The following is a 25705-nucleotide window of genomic DNA, read 5'->3' on the forward strand; positions in this document are numbered from 1 at the left end:
CGAACCACACCTCACAATCCAGCCACACCCAAACACGCCTCACAACCCTGCCACACCTCACAATCCAGCCATACCCAAACATGCCTCACAGCCCTGCCACACCTCACAATCCAGCCATACCCAAACACACCTCACAGCCCTGCCACACCAAACCACACCTCACAATCCAGCCACACCCAAACACGCCTCACAGCTCTGCCACACCTCACAATCCAGCCATACCCAAACACGCCTCACACCCCACCACACCTCACAATCCAGCCACACCCAAACACACCTCACAGCCCTGCCACACCGAACCACACCTCACAATCCAGCCACACCCAAACACGCCTCACAACCCTGCCACACCTCACAATCCAGCCATACCCAAACACGCCTCACAGCCCTGCCACACCTCACAAACCAGCCATACCCAAACACACCTCACAGCCCTGCCACACCGAACCACACCTCACAATCCAGCCACACCCAAACACGCCTCACAACCCTGCCACACCTCACAATCCAGCCATACCCAAACACGCCTCACAGCCCTGCCACACCGAACCACACCTCACAATCCAGCCACACCCAAACACGCCTCACAACCCTGCCACACCTCACAATCCAGCCATTCCCAAACACGCCTCACAGCCCTGCCACACTTCACAATCCAGCCACACCCAAACACGCCTCACAACCCTGCCACACCTCACAATCCAGCCATACCCAAACACGCCTCACAGCCCTGCCACACCGAACCACACCTCACAATCCAGCCACACCCAAACACGCCTCACAACCCTGCCACACCTCACAATCCAGCCATACCCAAACACGCCTCACACCCCACCACACCTCACAATCCAGCCACACCCAAACACGCCTCACAACCCTGCCACACCTCACAATCCAGCCATACACAAACACGCCTCACAACCCTGCCACACCTCACAATCCAGCCATACCCAAACACACCTCACAGCCCTGCCACACCGAACCACACCTCACAATCCAGCCATACCCAAACACGCCTCACAGCCCTGCCACACCTCACAATCCAGCCATACCCAAACACACCTCACAGCCCTGCCACACCGAACCACACCTCACAATCCAGCCACACCCAAACACGCCTCACAACCCTGCCACACCTCACAATCCAGCCACACCCAAACACGCCTCACAACCCTGCCACACCTCACAATCCAGCCATACCCAAACACGCCTCACAGCCCTGCCACACCTCACAATCCAGCCATACCCAAACACACCTCACAGCCCTGCCACACCGAACCACACCTCACAATCCAGCCACACCCAAACACGCCTCACAACCCTGCCACACCTCACAATCCAGCCACACCCAAACACGCCTCACAACCCTGCCACACCTCACAATCCAGCCATACCCAAACACGCCTCACAGCCCTGCCACACCTCACAATCCAGCCATACCCAAACACACCTCACAGCCCTGCCACACCGAACCACACCTCACAATCCAGCCACACCCAAACACGCCTCACAACCCTGCCACACCTCACAATCCAGCCATACCCAAACACGCCTCACAACCCTGCCACACCGAACCACACCTCACAATCCAGCCACACCCAAACACGCCTCATAACCCTGCCACACCTCACAATCCAGCCATACCCAAACACGCCTCACAGCCCTGCCACACCGAACCACACCTCACAATCCAGCCACACCCAAACACGCCTTACAACCCTGCCACACCTCACAATCCAGCCATACCCAAACACGCCTCACAACCCTGCCACACCTCACAATCCAGCCATACCCAAACACACCTCACAGCCCTGCCACACCGAACCACACCTCACAATCCAGCCATACCCAAACACGCCTCACAGCCCTGCCACACCGAACCACACCTCACAATCCAGCCACACCCAAACACGGCTCACAACCCTGCCACACCTCACAATCCAGCCATACTCAAACACGCCTCACAGCCCTGCCACACCTCACAATCCAGCCATACCCAAACACACCTCACAGCCCTGCCACACAGAACCACACCTCACAATCCAGCCATACCCAAACACTCCTCATAGCCCTGCCACACCGAACCACACCTCACAATCCAGCCACACCCAAACACGCCTCACAACCCTGCCACACCTCACAATCCAGCCATACCCAAACACGCCTCACAGCCCTGCCACACCTCACAATCCAGCCATACCCAAACACACCTCACAGCCCTGCCACACCGAACCACACCTCACAATCCAGCCACACCCAAACACGCCTCACAACCCTGCCACACCTCACAATCCAGCCACACCCAAACACGCCTCACAACCCTGCCACACCTCACAATCCAGCCATACCCAAACACGCCTCACAGCCCTGCCACACCTCACAATCCAGCCATACCCAAACACGCCTCACAGCCCTGCCACACCGAACCACACCTCACAATCCAGCCACACCCAAACACGCCTCACAGCCCTGCCACACCTCACAATCCAGCCATACCCAAACACGCCTCACAGCCCTGCCACACTTCACAATCCAGCCATACCCAAACACACCTCACAGCCCTGCCACACCTCACAATCCAGCCATACCCAAACACACCTCACAGCCCTGCCACACCGAACCACACCTCACAATCCAGCCACGCCCAAACACGCCTCACAACCCTGCCACACCTCACAATCCAGCCATACCCAAACACGCCTCACAGCCCTGCCACACCTCACAATCCAGCCATACCCAAACACACATCACAGCCCTGCCACACCGAACCACACCTCACAATCCAGCCACACCCAAACACGCCTCACTACCCTGCCACACCTCACAATCCAGCCATACCCAAACATGCCTCACAGCCCTGCCACACCTCACAATCCAGCCATACCCAAACAAACCTCACAGCCCTGCCACACAGAACCACACCTCACAATCCAGCCACACCCAAACACTCCTCATAGCCCTGCCACACCTCACAATCCAGCCATACCCAAACACGCCTCACAACCCTGCCACACCTCACAATCCAGCCATACCCAAACACGCCTCACAGCCCTGCCACATCTCACAATCCAGCCACACCCAAACACGCCTCACAGCCCTGCCACACCTCACAATCCAGCCATACCCAAACACACCTCACAGCCCTGCCACACAGAACCACACCTCACAATCCAGCCACACCCAAACACTCCTCATAGCCCTGCCACACCTCACAATCCAGCCATACCCAAACACGCCTCACAACCCTGCCACACCTCACAATCCAGCCACACCCAAACACGCCTCACAACCCTGCCACACCTCACAATCCAGCCATACCCAAACACGCCTCACAGCCCTGCCACACCGAACCACACCTCACAATCCAGCCACACCCAAACACGCCTCACAACCCTGCCACACCTCACAATCCAGCCATACCCAAACATGCCTCACAGCCCTGCCACACCTCACAATCCAGCCATACCCAAACACACCTCACAGCCCTGCCACACCAAACCACACCTCACAATCCAGCCACACCCAAACACGCCTCACAGCTCTGCCACACCTCACAATCCAGCCATACCCAAACACGCCTCACACCCCACCACACCTCACAATCCAGCCACACCCAAACACACCTCACAGCCCTGCCACACCGAACCACACCTCACAATCCAGCCACACCCAAACACTCCTCATAGCCCTGCCACACCTCACAATCCAGCCATACCCAAACACGCCTCACAGCCCTGCCACACCTCACAAACCAGCCATACCCAAACACACCTCACAGCCCTGCCACACCGAACCACACCTCACAATCCAGCCACACCCAAACACGCCTCACAACCCTGCCACACCTCACAATCCAGCCATACCCAAACACGCCTCACAGCCCTGCCACACCGAACCACACCTCACAATCCAGCCACACCCAAACACGCCTCACAACCCTGCCACACCTCACAATCCAGCCATTCCCAAACACGCCTCACAGCCCTGCCACACTTCACAATCCAGCCACACCCAAACACGCCTCACAACCCTGCCACACCTCACAATCCAGCCATACCCAAACACGCCTCACAGCCCTGCCACACCGAACCACACCTCACAATCCAGCCACACCCAAACACGCCTCACAACCCTGCCACACCTCACAATCCAGCCATACACAAACACGCCTCACACCCCACCACACCTCACAATCCAGCCACACCCAAACACGCCTCACAACCCTGCCACACCTCACAATCCAGCCATACACAAACACGCCTCACAACCCTGCCACACCTCACAATCCAGCCATACCCAAACACGCCTCACAGCCCTGCCACACCGAACCACACCTCACAATCCAGCCATACCCAAACACGCCTCACAGCCCTGCCACACCTCACAATCCAGCCATACCCAAACACGCCTCACAACCCTGCCACACCTCACAATCCAGCCATACCCAAACACGCCTCACAGCCCTGCCACACCTCACAATCCAGCCATACCCAAACACACCTCACAGCCCTGCCACACCGAACCACACCTCACAATCCAGCCACACCCAAACACGCCTCACAACCCTGCCACACCTCACAATCCAGCCACACCCAAACACGCCTCACAACCCTGCCACACCTCACAATCCAGCCATACCCAAACACGCCTCACAGCCCTGCCACACCTCACAATCCAGCCATACCCAAACACACCTCACAGCCCTGCCACACCGAACCACACCTCACAATCCAGCCACACCCAAACACGCCTCACAACCCTGCCACACCTCACAATCCAGCCACACCCAAACACGCCTCACAACCCTGCCACACCTCACAATCCAGCCATACCCAAACACGCCTCACAGCCCTGCCACACCTCACAATCCAGCCATACCCAAACACACCTCACAGCCCTGCCACACCGAACCACACCTCACAATCCAGCCACACCCAAACACGCCTCACAACCCTGCCACACCTCACAATCCAGCCATACCCAAACACGCCTCACAACCCTGCCACACCGAACCACACCTCACAATCCAGCCACACCCAAACACGCCTCATAACCCTGCCACACCTCACAATCCAGCCATACCCAAACACGCCTCACAGCCCTGCCACACCGAACCACACCTCACAATCCAGCCACACCCAAACACGCCTTACAACCCTGCCACACCTCACAATCCAGCCATACCCAAACACGCCTCACAACCCTGCCACACCTCACAATCCAGCCATACCCAAACACACCTCACAGCCCTGCCACACCGAACCACACCTCACAATCCAGCCATACCCAAACACGCCTCACAGCCCTGCCACACCGAACCACACCTCACAATCCAGCCACACCCAAACACGGCTCACAACCCTGCCACACCTCACAATCCAGCCATACTCAAACACGCCTCACAGCCCTGCCACACCTCACAATCCAGCCATACCCAAACACACCTCACAGCCCTGCCACACAGAACCACACCTCACAATCCAGCCATACCCAAACACTCCTCATAGCCCTGCCACACCGAACCACACCTCACAATCCAGCCACACCCAAACACGCCTCACAACCCTGCCACACCTCACAATCCAGCCATACCCAAACACGCCTCACAGCCCTGCCACACCTCACAATCCAGCCATACCCAAACACACCTCACAGCCCTGCCACACCGAACCACACCTCACAATCCAGCCACACCCAAACACGGCTCACAACCCTGCCACACCTCACAATCCAGCCACACCCAAACACGCCTCACAACCCTGCCACACCTCACAATCCAGCCATACCCAAACACGCCTCACAGCCCTGCCACACCTCACAATCCAGCCATACCCAAACACGCCTCACAGCCCTGCCACACCGAACCACACCTCACAATCCAGCCACACCCAAACACGCCTCACAGCCCTGCCACACCTCACAATCCAGCCATACCCAAACACGCCTCACAGCCCTGCCACACTTCACAATCCAGCCATACCCAAACACACCTCACAGCCCTGCCACACCTCACAATCCAGCCATACCCAAACACACCTCACAGCCCTGCCACACCGAACCACACCTCACAATCCAGCCACGCCCAAACACGCCTCACAACCCTGCCACACCTCACAATCCAGCCATACCCAAACACGCCTCACAGCCCTGCCACACCTCACAATCCAGCCATACCCAAACACACGTCACAGCCCTGCCACACCGAACCACACCTCACAATCCAGCCACACCCAAACACGCCTCACTACCCTGCCACACCTCACAATCCAGCCATACCCAAACACGCCTCACAGCCCTGCCACACCTCACAATCCAGCCATACCCAAACAAACCTCACAGCCCTGCCACACAGAACCACACCTCACAATCCAGCCACACCCAAACACTCCTCATAGCCCTGCCACACCTCACAATCCAGCCATACCCAAACACGCCTCACAACCCTGCCACACCTCACAATCCAGCCATACCCAAACACGCCTCACAGCCCTGCCACATCTCACAATCCAGCCACACCCAAACACGCCTCACAGCCCTGCCACACCTCACAATCCAGCCATACCCAAACACACCTCACAGCCCTGCCACACAGAACCACACCTCACAATCCAGCCACACCCAAACACTCCTCATAGCCCTGCCACACCTCACAATCCAGCCATACCCAAACACGCCTCACAACCCTGCCACACCTCACAATCCAGCGACACCCAAACACGCCTCACAACCCTGCCACACCTCACAATCCAGCCATACCCAAACACGCCTCACAGCCCTGCCACACCGAACCACACCTCACAATCCAGCCACACCCAAACACGCCTCACAACCCTGCCACACCTCACAATCCAGCCATACCCAAACATGCCTCACAGCCCTGCCACACCTCACAATCCAGCCATACCCAAACACACCTCACAGCCCTGCCACACCAAACCACACCTCACAATCCAGCCACACCCAAACACGCCTCACAGCTCTGCCACACCTCACAATCCAGCCATACCCAAACACGCCTCACACCCCACCACACCTCACAATCCAGCCACACCCAAACACACCTCACAGCCCTGCCACACCGAACCACACCTCACAATCCAGCCACACCCAAACACTCCTCATAGCCCTGCCACACCTCACAATCCAGCCATACCCAAACACGCCTCACAGCCCTGCCACACCTCACAAACCAGCCATACCCAAACACACCTCACAGCCCTGCCATACCGAACCACACCTCACAATCCAGCCACACCCAAACACGCCTCACAACCCTGCCACACCTCACAATCCAGCCATACCCAAACACGCCTCACAGCCCTGCCACACCGAACCACACCTCACAATCCAGCCACACCCAAACACGCCTCACAACCCTGCCACACCTCACAATCCAGCCATTCCCAAACACGCCTCACAGCCCTGCCACACTTCACAATCCAGCCACACCCAAACACGCCTCACAACCCTGCCACACCTCACAATCCAGCCATACCCAAACACGCCTCACAGCCCTGCCACACCGAACCACACCTCACAATCCAGCCACACCCAAACACGCCTCACAACCCTGCCACACCTCACAATCCAGCCATACCCAAACACGCCTCACACCCCACCACACCTCACAATCCAGCCACACCCAAACACGCCTCACAACCCTGCCACACCTCACAATCCAGCCATACACAAACACGCCTCACAACCCTGCCACACCTCACAATCCAGCCATACCCAAACACGCCTCACAGCCCTGCCACACCGAACCACACCTCACAATCCAGCCATACCCAAACACGCCTCACAGCCCTGCCACACCTCACAATCCAGCCATACCCAAACACGCCTCACAACCCTGCCACACCTCACAATCCAGCCATACCCAAACACGCCTCACAGCCCTGCCACACCTCACAATCCAGCCATACCCAAACACGCCTCACAACCCTGCCACACCTCACAATCCAGCCATACCCAAACACGCCTCACAGCCCTGCCACACTTCACAATCCAGCCATACCCAAACACACCTCACAGCCCTGCCACACCGAACCACACCTCACAATCCAGCCAAACCCAAACACGCCTCACAACCCTGCCACACCTCACAATCCAGCCATACCCAAACACGCCTCACAGCCCTGCCACACCTCACAATCCAGCCATACCGAAACACACCTCACAGCCCTGCCACACCGAACCACACCTCACAATCCAGCCACACCCAAACACGCCTCACAACCCTGCCACACCTCACAATCCAGCCATACCCAAACACACCTCACAGCCCTGCCACACCGAACCACACCTCACAATCCAGCCATACCCAAACACGCCTCACAGCCCTGCCACACCTCACAATCCAGCCATACCCAAACACACCTCACAGCCCTGCCACACCGAACCACACCTCACAATCCAGCCACACCCAAACACGCCTCACAACCCTGCCACACCTCACAATCCAGCCACACCCAAACACGCCTCACAACCCTGCCACACCTCACAATCCAGCCATACCCAAACACGCCTCACAGCCCTGCCACACCTCACAATCCAGCCATACCCAAACACACCTCACAGCCCTGCCACACCGAACCACACCTCACAATCCAGCCACACCCAAACACGCCTCACAACCCTGCCACACCTCACAATCCAGCCACACCCAAACACGCCTCACAACCCTGCCACACCTCACAATCCAGCCATACCCAAACACGCCTCACAGCCCTGCCACACCTCACAATCCAGCCATACCCAAACACACCTCACAGCCCTGCCACACCGAACCACACCTCACAATCCAGCCACACCCAAACACGCCTCACAACCCTGCCACACCTCACAATCCAGCCATACCCAAACACGCCTCACAACCCTGCCACACCGAACCACACCTCACAATCCAGCCACACCCAAACACGCCTCATAACCCTGCCACACCTCACAATCCAGCCATACCCAAACACGCCTCACAGCCCTGCCACACCGAACCACACCTCACAATCCAGCCACACCCAAACACGCCTTACAACCCTGCCACACCTCACAATCCAGCCATACCCAAACACGCCTCACAGCCCTGCCACACCGAACCACACCTCACAATCCAGCCATACCCAAACACGCCTCACAGCCCTGCCACACCGAACCACACCTCACAATCCAGCCACACCCAAACACGCCTCACAACCCTGCCACACCTCACAATCCAGCCACACCCAAACACGCCTCACAACCCTGCCACACCTCACAATCCAGCCATACCCAAACACGCCTCACAACCCTGCCACACCTCACAATCCAGCCATACCCAAACACGCCTCACAGCCCTGCCACACCGAACCACACCTCACAATCCAGCCACACCCAAACACGCCTCACAACCCTGCCACACCTCACAATCCAGCCATACCCAAACACGCCTCACAACCCTGCCACACCGAACCACACCTCACAATCCAGCCACACCCAAACACGCCTCATAACCCTGCCACACCTCACAATCCAGCCATACCCAAACACGCCTCACAGCCCTGCCACACCGAACCACACCTCACAATCCAGCCACACCCAAACACGCCTTACAACCCTGCCACACCTCACAATCCAGCCATACCCAAACACGCCTCACAACCCTGCCACACCTCACAATCCAGCCATACCCAAACACACCTCACAGCCCTGCCACACCGAACCACACCTCACAATCCAGCCATACCCAAACACGCCTCACAGCCCTGCCACACCGAACCACACCTCACAATCCAGCCACACCCAAACACGGCTCACAACCCTGCCACACCTCACAATCCAGCCATACTCAAACACGCCTCACAGCCCTGCCACACCTCACAATCCAGCCATACCCAAACACACCTCACAGCCCTGCCACACAGAACCACACCTCACAATCCAGCCATACCCAAACACTCCTCATAGCCCTGCCACACCGAACCACACCTCACAATCCAGCCACACCCAAACACGCCTCACAACCCTGCCACACCTCACAATCCAGCCATACCCAAACACGCCTCACAGCCCTGCCACACCTCACAATCCAGCCATACCCAAACACACCTCACAGCCCTGCCACACCGAACCACACCTCACAATCCAGCCACACCCAAACACGCCTCACAACCCTGCCACACCTCACAATCCAGCCACACCCAAACACGCCTCACAACCCTGCCACACCTCACAATCCAGCCATACCCAAACACGCCTCACAGCCCTGCCACACCTCACAATCCAGCCATACCCAAACACGCCTCACAGCCCTGCCACACCGAACCACACCTCACAATCCAGCCACACCCAAACACGCCTCACAGCCCTGCCACACCTCACAATCCAGCCATACCCAAACACGCCTCACAGCCCTGCCACACTTCACAATCCAGCCATACCCAAACACACCTCACAGCCCTGCCACACCTCACAATCCAGCCATACCGAAACACACCTCACAGCCCTGCCACACTGAACCACACCTCACAATCCAGCCACGCCCAAACACGCCTCACAACCCTGCCACACCTCACAATCCAGCCATACCCAAACACGCCTCACAGCCCTGCCACACCTCACAATCCAGCCATACCCAAACACACGTCACAGCCCTGCCACACCGAACCACACCTCACAATCCAGCCACACCCAAACACGCCTCACTACCCTGCCACACCTCACAATCCAGCCATACCCAAACACGCCTCACAGCCCTGCCACACCTCACAATCCAGCCATACCCAAACAAACCTCACAGCCCTGCCACACAGAACCACACCTCACAATCCAGCCACACCCAAACACTCCTCATAGCCCTGCCACACCTCACAATCCAGCCATACCCAAACACGCCTCACAACCCTGCCACACCTCACAATCCAGCCATACCCAAACACGCCTCACAGCCCTGCCACATCTCACAATCCAGCCACACCCAAACACGCCTCACAGCCCTGCCACACCTCACAATCCAGCCATACCCAAACACACCTCACAGCCCTGCCACACAGAACCACACCTCACAATCCAGCCACACCCAAACACTCCTCATAGCCCTGCCACACCTCACAATCCAGCCATACCCAAACACGCCTCACAACCCTGCCACACCTCACAATCCAGCCACACCCAAACACGCCTCACAACCCTGCCACACCTCACAATCCAGCCATACCCAAACACGCCTCACAGCCCTGCCACACCGAACCACACCTCACAATCCAGCCACACCCAAACACGCCTCACAACCCTGCCACACCTCACAATCCAGCCATACCCAAACATGCCTCACAGCCCTGCCACACCTCACAATCCAGCCATACCCAAACACACCTCACAGCCCTGCCACACCAAACCACACCTCACAATCCAGCCACACCCAAACACGCCTCACAGCTCTGCCACACCTCACAATCCAGCCATACCCAAACACGCCTCACACCCCACCACACCTCACAATCCAGCCACACCCAAACACACCTCACAGCCCTGCCACACCGAACCACACCTCACAATCCAGCCACACCCAAACACTCCTCATAGCCCTGCCACACCTCACAATCCAGCCATACCCAAACACGCCTCACAGCCCTGCCACACCTCACAAACCAGCCATACCCAAACACACCTCACAGCCCTGCCATACCGAACCACACCTCACAATCCAGCCACACCCAAACACGCCTCACAACCCTGCCACACCTCACAATCCAGCCATACCCAAACACGCCTCACAGCCCTGCCACACCGAACCACACCTCACAATCCAGCCACACCCAAACACGCCTCACAACCCTGCCACACCTCACAATCCAGCCATTCCCAAACACGCCTCACAGCCCTGCCACACTTCACAATCCAGCCACACCCAAACACGCCTCACAACCCTGCCACACCTCACAATCCAGCCATACCCAAACACGCCTCACAGCCCTGCCACACCGAACCACACCTCACAATCCAGCCACACCCAAACACGCCTCACAACCCTGCCACACCTCACAATCCAGCCATACCCAAACACGCCTCACACCCCACCACACCTCACAATCCAGCCACACCCAAACACGCCTCACAACCCTGCCACACCTCACAATCCAGCCATACACAAACACGCCTCACAACCCTGCCACACCTCACAATCCAGCCATACCCAAACACGCCTCACAGCCCTGCCACACCGAACCACACCTCACAATCCAGCCATACCCAAACACGCCTCACAGCCCTGCCACACCGAACCACACCTCACAATCCAGCCACACCCAAACACGCCTCACAACCCTGCCACACCTCACAATCCAGCCATACCCAAACACGCCTCACAACCCTGCCACACCTCACAATCCAGCCATACCCAAACACGCCTCACAGCCCTGCCACACCTCACAATCCAGCCATACCCAAACACGCCTCACAACCCTGCCACACCTCACAATCCAGCCATACCCAAACACGCCTCACAGCCCTGCCACACTTCACAATCCAGCCATACCCAAACACACCTCACAGCCCTGCCACACCGAACCACACCTCACAATCCAGCCAAACCCAAACACGCCTCACAACCCTGCCACACCTCACAATCCAGCCATACCCAAACACGCCTCACAGCCCTGCCACACCTCACAATCCAGCCATACCGAAACACACCTCACAGCCCTGCCACACCGAACCACACCTCACAATCCAGCCACACCCAAACACGCCTCACAACCCTGCCACACCTCACAATCCAGCCATACCCAAACACACCTCACAGCCCTGCCACACCGAACCACACCTCACAATCCAGCCATACCCAAACACGCCTCACAGCCCTGCCACACCTCACAATCCAGCCATACCCAAACACACCTCACAGCCCTGCCACACCGAACCACACCTCACAATCCAGCCACACCCAAACACGCCTCACAACCCTGCCACACCTCACAATCCAGCCACACCCAAACACGCCTCACAACCCTGCCACACCTCACAATCCAGCCATACCCAAACACGCCTCACAGCCCTGCCACACCTCACAATCCAGCCATACCCAAACACACCTCACAGCCCTGCCACACCGAACCACACCTCACAATCCAGCCACACCCAAACACGCCTCACAACCCTGCCACACCTCACAATCCAGCCACACCCAAACACGCCTCACAACCCTGCCACACCTCACAATCCAGCCATACCCAAACACGCCTCACAGCCCTGCCACACCTCACAATCCAGCCATACCCAAACACACCTCACAGCCCTGCCACACCGAACCACACCTCACAATCCAGCCACACCCAAACACGCCTCACAACCCTGCCACACCTCACAATCCAGCCATACCCAAACACGCCTCACAACCCTGCCACACCGAACCACACCTCACAATCCAGCCACAACCAAACACGCCTCATAACCCTGCCACACCTCACAATCCAGCCATACCCAAACACGCCTCACAGCCCTGCCACACCGAACCACACCTCACAATCCAGCCACACCCAAACACGCCTTACAACCCTGCCACACCTCACAATCCAGCCATACCCAAACACGCCTCACAGCCCTGCCACACCGAACCACACCTCACAATCCAGCCATACCCAAACACGCCTCACAGCCCTGCCACACCGAACCACACCTCACAATCCAGCCACACCCAAACACGGCTCACAACCCTGCCACACCTCACAATCCAGCCATACTCAAACACGCCTCACAGCCCTGCCACACCTCACAATCCAGCCATACCCAAACACACCTCACAGCCCTGCCACACAGAACCACACCTCACAATCCAGCCATACCCAAACACTCCTCATAGCCCTGCCACACCGAACCACACCTCACAATCCAGCCACACCCAAACACGCCTCACAACCCTGCCACACCTCACAATCCAGCCATACCCAAACACGCCTCACAGCCCTGCCACACCTCACAATCCAGCCATACCCAAACACACCTCACAGCCCTGCCACACCGAACCACACCTCACAATCCAGCCATACCCAAACACGCCTCACAGCCCTGCCACACCTCACAATCCAGCCATACCCAAACACGCCTCACAGCCCTGCCACACCTCACAATCCAGCCATACCCAAACACACCTCACAGCCCTGCCACACCGAACCACACCTCACAATCCAGCCACACCCAAACACGCCTCACAACCCTGCCACACCTCACAATCCAGCCACACCCAAACACGCCTCACAACCCTGCCACACCTCACAATCCAGCCATACCCAAACACGCCTCACAGCCCTGCCACACCTCACAATCCAGCCATACCCAAACACACCTCACAGCCCTGCCACACCGAACCACACCTCACAATCCAGCCACACCCAAACACGCCTCACAACCCTGCCACACCTCACAATCCAGCCATACCCAAACACGCCTCACAACCCTGCCACACCGAACCACACCTCACAATCCAGCCACACCCAAACACGCCTCATAACCCTGCCACACCTCACAATCCAGCCATACCCAAACACGCCTCACAGCCCTGCCACACCGAACCACACCTCACAATCCAGCCACACCCAAACACGCCTTACAACCCTGCCACACCTCACAATCCAGCCATACCCAAACACGCCTCACAGCCCTGCCACACCGAACCACACCTCACAATCCAGCCATACCCAAACACGCCTCACAGCCCTGCCACACCGAACCACACCTCACAATCCAGCCACACCCAAACACGGCTCACAACCCTGCCACACCTCACAATCCAGCCATACTCAAACACGCCTCACAGCCCTGCCACACCTCACAATCCAGCCATACCCAAACACACCTCACAGCCCTGCCACACAGAACCACACCTCACAATCCAGCCATACCCAAACACTCCTCATAGCCCTGCCACACCGAACCACACCTCACAATCCAGCCACACCCAAACACGCCTCACAACCCTGCCACACCTCACAATCCAGCCATACCCAAACACGCCTCACAGCCCTGCCACACCTCACAATCCAGCCATACCCAAACACACCTCACAGCCCTGCCACACCGAACCACACCTCACAATCCAGCCACACCCAAACACGCCTCACAACCCTGCCACACCTCACAATCCAGCCACACCCAAACACGCCTCACAACCCTGCCACACCTCACAATCCAGCCATACCCAAACACGCCTCACAGCCCTGCCACACCTCACAATCCAGCCATACCCAAACACGCCTCACAGCCCTGCCACACCGAACCACACCTCACAATCCAGCCACACCCAAACACGCCTCACAGCCCTGCCACACCTCACTATCCAGCCATACCCAAACACGCCTCACAGCCCTGCCACACCGAACCACACCTCACAATCCAGCCACGCCCAAACACGCCTCACAACCCTGCCACACCTCACAATCCAGCCATACCCAAACACGCCTCACAGCCCTGCCACACCTCACAATCCAGCCATACCCAAACACACGTCACAGCCCTGCCACACCGAACCACACCTCACAATCCAGCCACACCCAAACACGCCTCACTACCCTGCCACACCTCACAATCCAGCCATACCCAAACACGCCTCACAGCCCTGCCACACCTCACAATCCAGCCATACCCAAACAAACCTCACAGCCCTGCCACACAGAACCACACCTCACAATCCAGCCACACCCAAACACTCCTCATAGCCCTGCCACACCTCACAATCCAGCCATACCCAAACACGCCTCACAACCCTGCCACACCTCACAATCCAGCCATACCCAAACACGCCTCACAGCCCTGCCACATCTCACAATCCAGCCACACCCAAACACGCCTCACAGCCCTGCCACACCTCACAATCCAGCCATACCCAAACACACCTCACAGCCCTGCCACACAGAACCACACCTCACAATCCAGCCACACCCAAACACTCCTCATAGCCCTGCCACACCTCACAATCCAGCCATACCCAAACACGCCTCACAACCCTGCCACACCTCACAATCCAGCCACACCCAAACACGCCTCACAACCCTGCCACACCTCACAATCCAGCCATACCCAAACACGCCTCACAGCCCTGCCACACCGAACCACACCTCACAATCCAGCCACACCCAAACACGCCTTACAACCCTGCCACACCTCACAATCCAGCCATACCCAAACACGCCTCACAGCCCTGCCACACCGAACCACACCTCACAATCCAGCCATACCCAAACACGCCTCACAGCCCTGCCACACCGAACCACACCTCACAATCCAGCCACACCCAAACACGGCTCACAACCCTGCCACACCTCACAATCCAGCCATACTCAAACACGCCTCACAGCCCTGCCACACCTCACAATCCAGCCATACCCAAACACACCTCACAGCCCTGCCACACAGAACCACACCTCACAATCCAGCCATACCCAAACACTCCTCATAGCCCTGCCACACCGAACCACACCTCACAATCCAGCCACACCCAAACACGCCTCACAACCCTGCCACACCTCACAATCCAGCCATACCCAAACACGCCTCACAGCCCTGCCACACCTCACAATCCAGCCATACCCAAACACACCTCACAGCCCTGCCACACCGAACCACACCTCACAATCCAGCCACACCCAAACACGCCTCACAACCCTGCCACACCTCACAATCCAGCCACACCCAAACACGCCTCACAACCCTGCCACACCTCACAATCCAGCCATACCCAAACACGCCTCACAGCCCTGCCACACCTCACAATCCAGCCATACCCAAACACGCCTCACAGCCCTGCCACACCGAACCACACCTCACAATCCAGCCACACCCAAACACGCCTCACAGCCCTGCCACACCTCACAATCCAGCCATACCCAAACACGCCTCACAGCCCTGCCACACTTCACAATCCAGCCATACCCAAACACACCTCACAGCCCTGCCACACCTCACAATCCAGCCATACCCAAACACACCTCACAGCCCTGCCACACCGAACCACACCTCACAATCCAGCCACGCCCAAACACGCCTCACAACCCTGCCACACCTCACAATCCAGCCATACCCAAACACGCCTCACAGCCCTGCCACACCTCACAATCCAGCCATACCCAAACACACGTCACAGCCCTGCCACACCGAACCACACCTCACAATCCAGCCACACCCAAACACGCCTCACTACCCTGCCACACCTCACAATCCAGCCATACCCAAACACGCCTCACAGCCCTGCCACACCTCACAATCCAGCCATACCCAAACAAACCTCACAGCCCTGCCACACAGAACCACACCTCACAATCCAGCCACACCCAAACACTCCTCATAGCCCTGCCACACCTCACAATCCAGCCATACCCAAACACGCCTCACAACCCTGCCACACCTCACAATCCAGCCATACCCAAACACGCCTCACAGCCCTGCCACATCTCACAATCCAGCCACACCCAAACACGCCTCACAGCCCTGCCACACCTCACAATCCAGCCATACCCAAACACACCTCACAGCCCTGCCACACAGAACCACACCTCACAATCCAGCCACACCCAAACACTCCTCATAGCCCTGCCACACCTCACAATCCAGCCATACCCAAACACGCCTCACAACCCTGCCACACCTCACAATCCAGCCACACCCAAACACGCCTCACAACCCTGCCACACCTCACAATCCAGCCATACCCAAACACGCCTCACAGCCCTGCCACACCGAACCACACCTCACAATCCAGCCACACCCAAACACGCCTCACAACCCTGCCACACCTCACAATCCAGCCACACCCAAACACGCCTCACAACCCTGCCACACCTCACAATCCAGCCATACCCAAACACACCTCACAGCCCTGCCACACCGAACCACACCTCACAATCCAGCCACACCCAAACACGCCTCACAACCCTGCCACACCTCACAATCCAGCCACACCCAAACACGCCTCACAACCCTGCCACACCTCACAATCCAGCCATACCCAAACACGCCTCACAGCCCTGCCACACCTCACAATCCAGCCATACCCAAACACACCTCACAGCCCTGCCACACCGAACCACACCTCACAATCCAGCCACACCCAAACACGCCTCACAACCCTGCCACACCTCACAATCCAGCCACACCCAAACACGCCTCACAACCCTGCCACACCTCACAATCCAGCCATACCCAAACACGCCTCACAGCCCTGCCACACCTCACAATCCAGCCATACCCAAACACGCCTCACAGCCCTGCCACACCGAACCACACCTCACAATCCAGCCACACCCAAACACGCCTCACAGCCCTGCCACACCTCACAATCCAGCCATACCCAAACACGCCTCACAGCCCTGCCACACCGAACCACACCTCACAATCCAGCCACGCCCAAACACGCCTCACAACCCTGCCACACCTCACAATCCAGCCATACCCAAACACGCCTCACAGCCCTGCCACACCTCACAATCCAGCCATACCCAAACACACGTCACAGCCCTGCCACACCGAACCACACCTCACAATCCAGCCACACCCAAACACGCCTCACTACCCTGCCACACCTCACAATCCAGCCATACCCAAACACGCCTCACAGCCCTGCCACACCTCACAATCCAGCCATACCCAAACAAACCTCACAGCCCTGCCACACAGAACCACACCTCACAATCCAGCCACACCCAAACACTCCTCATAGCCCTGCCACACCTCACAATCCAGCCATACCCAAACACGCCTCACAACCCTGCCACACCTCACAATCCAGCCATACCCAAACACGCCTCACAGCCCTGCCACATCTCACAATCCAGCCACACCCAAACACGCCTCACAGCCCTGCCACACCTCACAATCCAGCCATACCCAAACACACCTCACAGCCCTGCCACACAGAACCACACCTCACAATCCAGCCACACCCAAACACTCCTCATAGCCCTGCCACACCTCACAATCCAGCCATACCCAAACACGCCTCACAACCCTGCCACACCTCACAATCCAGCCACACCCAAACACGCCTCACAACCCTGCCACACCTCACAATCCAGCCATACCCAAACACGCCTCACAGCCCTGCCACACCGAACCACACCTCACAATCCAGCCACACCCAAACACGCCTTACAACCCTGCCACACCTCACAATCCAGCCATACCCAAACACGCCTCACAGCCCTGCCACACCGAACCACACCTCACAATCCAGCCATACCCAAACACGCCTCACAGCCCTGCCACACCGAACCACACCTCACAATCCAGCCACACCCAAACACGGCTCACAACCCTGCCACACCTCACAATCCAGCCATACTCAAACACGCCTCACAGCCCTGCCACACCTCACAATCCAGCCATACCCAAACACACCTCACAGCCCTGCCACACAGAACCACACCTCACAATCCAGCCATACCCAAACACTCCTCATAGCCCTGCCACACCGAACCACACCTCACAATCCAGCCACACCCAAACACGCCTCACAACCCTGCCACACCTCACAATCCAGCCATACCCAAACACGCCTCACAGCCCTGCCACACCTCACAATCCAGCCATACCCAAACACTCCTCACAGCCCTGCCACACCGAACCACACCTCACAATCCAGCCACACCCAAACACGCCTCACAACCCTGCCACACCTCACAATCCAGCCACACCCAAACACGCCTCACAACCCTGCCACACCTCACAATCCAGCCATACCCAAACACGCCTCACAGCCCTGCCACACCTCACAATCCAGCCATACCCAAACACGCCTCACAGCCCTGCCACACCGAACCACACCTCACAATCCAGCCACACCCAAACACGCCTCACAGCCCTGCCACACCTCACAATCCAGCCATACCCAAACACGCCTCACAGCCCTGCCACACTTCACAATCCAGCCATACCCAAACACACCTCACAGCCCTGCCACACCTCACAATCCAGCCATACCCAAACACACCTCACAGCCCTGCCACACCGAACCACACCTCACAATCCAGCCACGCCCAAACACGCCTCACAACCCTGCCACACCTCACAATCCAGCCATACCCAAACACGCCTCACAGCCCTGCCACACCTCACAATCCAGCCATACCCAAACACACGTCACAGCCCTGCCACACCGAACCACACCTCACAATCCAGCCACACCCAAACACGCCTCACTACCCTGCCACACCTCACAATCCAGCCATACCCAAACACGCCTCACAGCCCTGCCACACCTCACAATCCAGCCATACCCAAACAAACCTCACAGCCCTGCCACACAGAACCACACCTCACAATCCAGCCACACCCAAACACTCCTCATAGCCCTGCCACACCTCACAATCCAGCCATACCCAAACACGCCTCACAACCCTGCCACACCTCACAATCCAGCCATACCCAAACACGCCTCACAGCCCTGCCACATCTCACAATCCAGCCACACCCAAACACGCCTCACAGCCCTGCCACACCTCACAATCCAGCCATACCCAAACACACCTCACAGTCCTGCCACACAGAACCACACCTCACAATCCAGCCACACCCAAACACTCCTCATAGCCCTGCCACACCTCACAATCCAGCCATACCCAAACACGCCTCACAACCCTGCCACACCTCACAATCCAGCCACACCCAAACACGCCTCACAGCCCTGCCACACCTCACAATCCAGCCACACCCAAACACTCCTCATAGCCCTGCCACACCGAACCACACCTCACAATCCAGCCACACCCAAACATGCCTCACAACCCTGCCACACCTCACAATCCAGTCATACCCAATCACAACTAGGGTTGCCAAGCCTCCCGGTTTGGCCGGGAGTCTGCCAGAATCGGGCTCGATCTCCCAGAGTCTACTGAAGCCAATCCAGGAGACTTTAGGCCACTAAAAATCTGGCGGTACAGCGAAGTGAAGGCAGGCTCCCTGCCTGCCCTGGCTCAGGCTCCCTGCCTGCCCTGGCTCCATGCTGCTCCCAGAAGTGGATGGCATGTCCGACAGCGGCTCCTAGGCTCAGGGGCGGCCAGGGGGCCTCTGCGCGCTGCTCCCGCCCCGAGCGCCGACTCCACAGCTCCCATTAGCTGGGAACCACGGTCAACGGGAGCTGCAGGGGTGGTGCCTGCAGGCAGGGGCAGCGCGCAGAGACCCCCTGGCCACCACTGAGCCTAGGGGCCACTGCTGGACATGCCACCACTTCCAGGAGCTGCCTGAGGTAAACACCACCTGGCCGGAGCTTTCACCCCAAACCCCCTCCCACACCCCAACCCCTGCCCCAGCCCGGAGCCCCCTCCTGCACCCAAACACCCTCCCAGAGCCCACACCCCCTTCTGCACCCCACCCCTCTGCCCCAGCCCTGAGCCCCCTCCCACACTCTAACCCCTTGCCCCAGCCCTGAGCCCCCCCCCCCCCCCAACTCCCTCCTGGAGCCCACCCGCACCTCCTCCTCCTTCCTCAGCTCTGAGCCCCCTCCGGCACCCAAACTCCCTCCCAGAGCCTGCACCCCGAATCCCCTCCCGTATCCCAACCCCCTGCCCCAGCCTGGTGCAAGTGAGTGAGGGTGGGGGAGAGCGAGCGATGGAGGAAAGAGGCCTGGAGTGAGTGGGGGGAGCGGCCTTGGAGAAGGGGCGGGGCGGGGGGAGGGCAAGGGTGTTTGGGTTTGTGCGACTAGATGGTTGCCAACTCTAATCACTACTCAAAACCCCACCGCACCTAAATGCTCCTCCCAATCTTGCTGCACACAACCGTGCCTCACCACCCTGCCCCACCCGAAAACACCTCACAAGTCTGCCTGCACCTCCCAATCACAACTCACAGTCCTGCCACACCCACACAGGACTCATGACCCAGCCACACCCAAACGGGCCCTGCAGCCCCACGACAGCCAAGCATGCTTCTCAACCCCTCCTGAACCCCGGCATGCCTCGAAGCCTGGTTTTTTTGCTGGGCTTTTTTTATTTCTCCTCCATTTTGTGAGTGATGCGTGCTCCTGAGAGTGAGGTGATCGTGCTGGCCGGCACGCACCAATGCCTTGCTCAGACCTAGGCCCTGCTGTCCAAGCTTCTAGCTGCTCTTTGCCAGAGCCTGGCACTGGCAGAATGTGCCCAAGGGTGGCCAAAGAGCAGGTCCACCACTTCCATGACGTGGCACATTGGCAGAACTTTTATCTTGCTCTTCAAAGGTGAAAGGTCAGCGCCCTGGCCTCCTCCGTGCTTTACTGCACTGAGTCAGGAATCAGGACATCCCGTTTTTCTACTGCATGTTTCTAAAATAAATACCAAGATTAGTTAGAGCCGCTCAGGATAATTCCTCTGCGTGGCCAAGCCAACTGCTTTAAAGCCAGAGGATTCAAAGTGTCTGTGCAGAAGCCCAGCTGAAGGGGGGGGGGGTCTCATGCCACGCAGTGAGGTCGTTAAAGAACCTGGCATACCCAGCACACTGGAGACCTTTGTTTGATAGGGTGATGATGGCAGTATGTCCCTTTGGGCATTTTCCTTGGCAATTTCTTTACATGGCAGATTACTCCATTGAGGAGACTCAAGCCTTACACTGACAGCATACACATTGCCACTTTCCCCCATTCTCGCTCCGTAATATTGACCCAGGCTGATCCCTTCAGGCCCGGAGCTGAAAGCCTGCCCTACTTTCCCTGTAAGCCAGCACACTGGCAGCTATGCCTCTTTGGCTTTTAGGCTTTTTGTAAATTTGACGTGGGTGCCTGTTCTGATTGTTGCTCAAGTTGGTTTAGAACGTAGTTAGGCTGGATTCTCCTGGCAATCAGGGCAAAGTGAAAGGGAGCTTGAAAGTTGTATTTCTGCAAGGGCAGGCCGCGCCACTGGCTGCTAGGAGAATCTGGAGTCAATTGGTTGTCATAGGAACAGTGGCTAAGTGAAGGAATGTTAGTCCTGCCTGCTCGGGAAAGTTGTTAGCGGTTAAAGATATTTTACTCATTTTGTTCATCCTCTTCTGAAAATTATAAACTGAAATCTGTTTCCTGAACAAACATTTTGTACTCTGTCACATACACGCGCGCGTGCACACACAAAGTCATGGTATAGGAAGAAAATTGCTACTTATTTGGCATCAGAGAGACTTGGTGGGACAACTCCTATGATTGCAGTACCAGCACTGAGGGATACTGCTTGTTCTGAAAGGACAGGTAGGGGGGAAAAGGAGAAGGTGTTGCGATATACATCAAGAATGTGTACAGTTGCTCCGAGGTCCAAGAGGAAGTGAGCGACAGACCTACTGGGAGTCTCTGGGTGAGGATAACAAGGGAAAAGAACAGCAGCGATGTTATGTTGGCAGTCTATTATAGACCACTAAATCAAGAAGAGGAAGTCATTCTCCAAGCATTTAGTCATTTTTAGTCATTCGACAAGCAGGTAACAAAATCAGCTAACACACATGAGCTAATATTAATGGAGGATTTTAACTTCCCTGATATCTGTTGGAAAACCATTGCAGGAAAACATAATATGTCCTGCAACTTCTTAGAGTGTGTAGGGGTGGAAACAAATTGGGAGTCATCCATTTTGGACCTGGTTTTGACCAACAGGGATTAATTAGTTTCAAACGTGAAGGTGGTCGGGAACTTGGGAGGAAGTGATTAAACTGTGAGTAATCTGAATTACTGTTAATTATTTACATGATGTAAGCAAGACACCAGAAGTAATTCCTAAGAACATAAGACCAGCCATACTGGGTCAGACCAAAGGTCCATCTAGCTCAGTATCCCGTCTTCCGACAGTGATCAGGCCAGGTGCTTCAGGGGGAATGAACAGACAGATAATCATCATGTCCTGTCACCCAATCCCAGCTTCTGGCAAACAGAGGCTAGGGACACCATCCCTGCCCATCCTGGCTAATAGCCACTGATGGACCTGTCCTCCAGAAACTTATCTGGTTCTTTTTTGAACCCTGTTATAGTCTTGGCCTTCACAACATCCTCTGGCAAATAGTTCCACAGGTTAACTGAGTGTTGTGTGAAGAAATACTTCCTTTAGTTTGTTTTAAGTCTGCTGCCTATTATTTTCATTTGATGACCCCTGGTTCTTGTGTTATGAGAAGGAGTAAACAACACTTCCTTATTTGCTTTCTTCACAACAGTCATGATTTTATAGACTTTTATCATATCCCCCCTTAGTCACCTCTTTTCCAAGCTGAAAAGTCTTGGTCTTATTAATCTCTCCTCATATGGAAGCTGTTCCATACCCCCCAATCATTTTTGTTGCCCTTTTCTGGACCTTTTCCAATTCCAATATATCTTTTTTGAGATGGGGTGACTACATCTGTACACAGTATTCAAGATGTGGGCGTACCATGGATTTATACAGAGGCAATATGATATTTTCTGTCGGCTTATCGATCCCTTTCTTAAGGATTCCTAACATTCTGTTCGCTTTTTTGACTGTCACTGCATATTGAGTGGGTGTTTTCAGAGAACTACTCACAGTGATTCCAAGATCTCTTTCTTGAGTCAGCTAATTTAGACCCCATCATTTTATATGTACAGTAGGGATTATGTTTTCCAATGTACATTACTTTTCATTTATCAACATTGAATTTCATCTGCCACTTTGTTGCCCAGTCACCCAGTTTTGTGAGATCTCTATGTAACTCTTTGCAGTCTGCTTTGGACTTAACTATCTTGAGTAGCTTTATATCATCTGCAAATTTTGCCACTTCACTGTTTACCCCTTTTTCCAGATCATTTATTAACATGTTGAACAGCACTGGTCCCAGTACAGATCCTGGGGGACACCACTATTCTGAAAACGGACTATTTATTCTTATGATTTGTTTCCTATATTTTAACCAGTTACTGATCCATGAGAGGACCTTCCCTCTTATCCCATGACTGCTTACTTTGCTTAAGAGCCTTTGGTGAGAGACCTTGTCAAAGACTTTCTGAAAATCTAAGTACACTATATATACTGGATCACTGTTCTCCACAGGTTTATTGACCCCTCAAAGAATTCTAGTAGATTGGTGAGGCATGATTTCCCCTTACAAAAACCATGTTGACTCTTCCCCCACAAATTGTATTCATCTGTGTGTCTGATAATTGTGGTCTTTACTATAGTTTTGACCAATTTGCAGGCTACTGAAGTCAGGCTTACCAGCCTGTAATTGCCGGGATCACCTCTGGAGCCTTTTAAAAAAAATGATGCCACATTAGCTATCTTCCAGTTATCTGGTACAGAGGCTGATTTAAGTGACAGGTTACATACCATTATTAGCAGTTCTGCAATTTCACATTTGAGTTCCTTCAGAACTCTTGGGTGAATCCCACCTGATCCTGGTGACTTATTACCGTTTAGTTTATCAATTTGTTCCAAAACCTCCTCTAATGGCACCTCAATCTGGCACAGTTCCTCAGATTTGTCACCTAAAAAGAATGGCTCAGGTTTGGGAATCTCCCTCACATCCTCAGCCGTGAAGCCCGGTGCAAAGAATTCATTTAATTTTTCCACAATGACCTTATCGTCCTCAAGTGCTCCTTTAGCATCTCGATCCTCTAATGGCCCCACTGGTTGTTTAGCAGGCTTCCTGCTTCTGATGTACTTTAAAAAGTTTTTGCTTTTGCTTTTTGAGTCTTTAGCTAGCTGTGCTTCAAATTCCTTTTTGGCCTTCCTAATTGTGTTTTTACACTTCACTTGCCAGAGTTTATGCTCCTTTCTATTTTCCTCAATGGGATTTAACTTCCACT

Source organism: Caretta caretta, chromosome 11 (genome assembly GCF_965140235.1).
Source record: "Caretta caretta isolate rCarCar2 chromosome 11, rCarCar1.hap1, whole genome shotgun sequence".
NCBI classification, from domain to species: Eukaryota; Metazoa; Chordata; order Testudines; family Cheloniidae; genus Caretta; species Caretta caretta.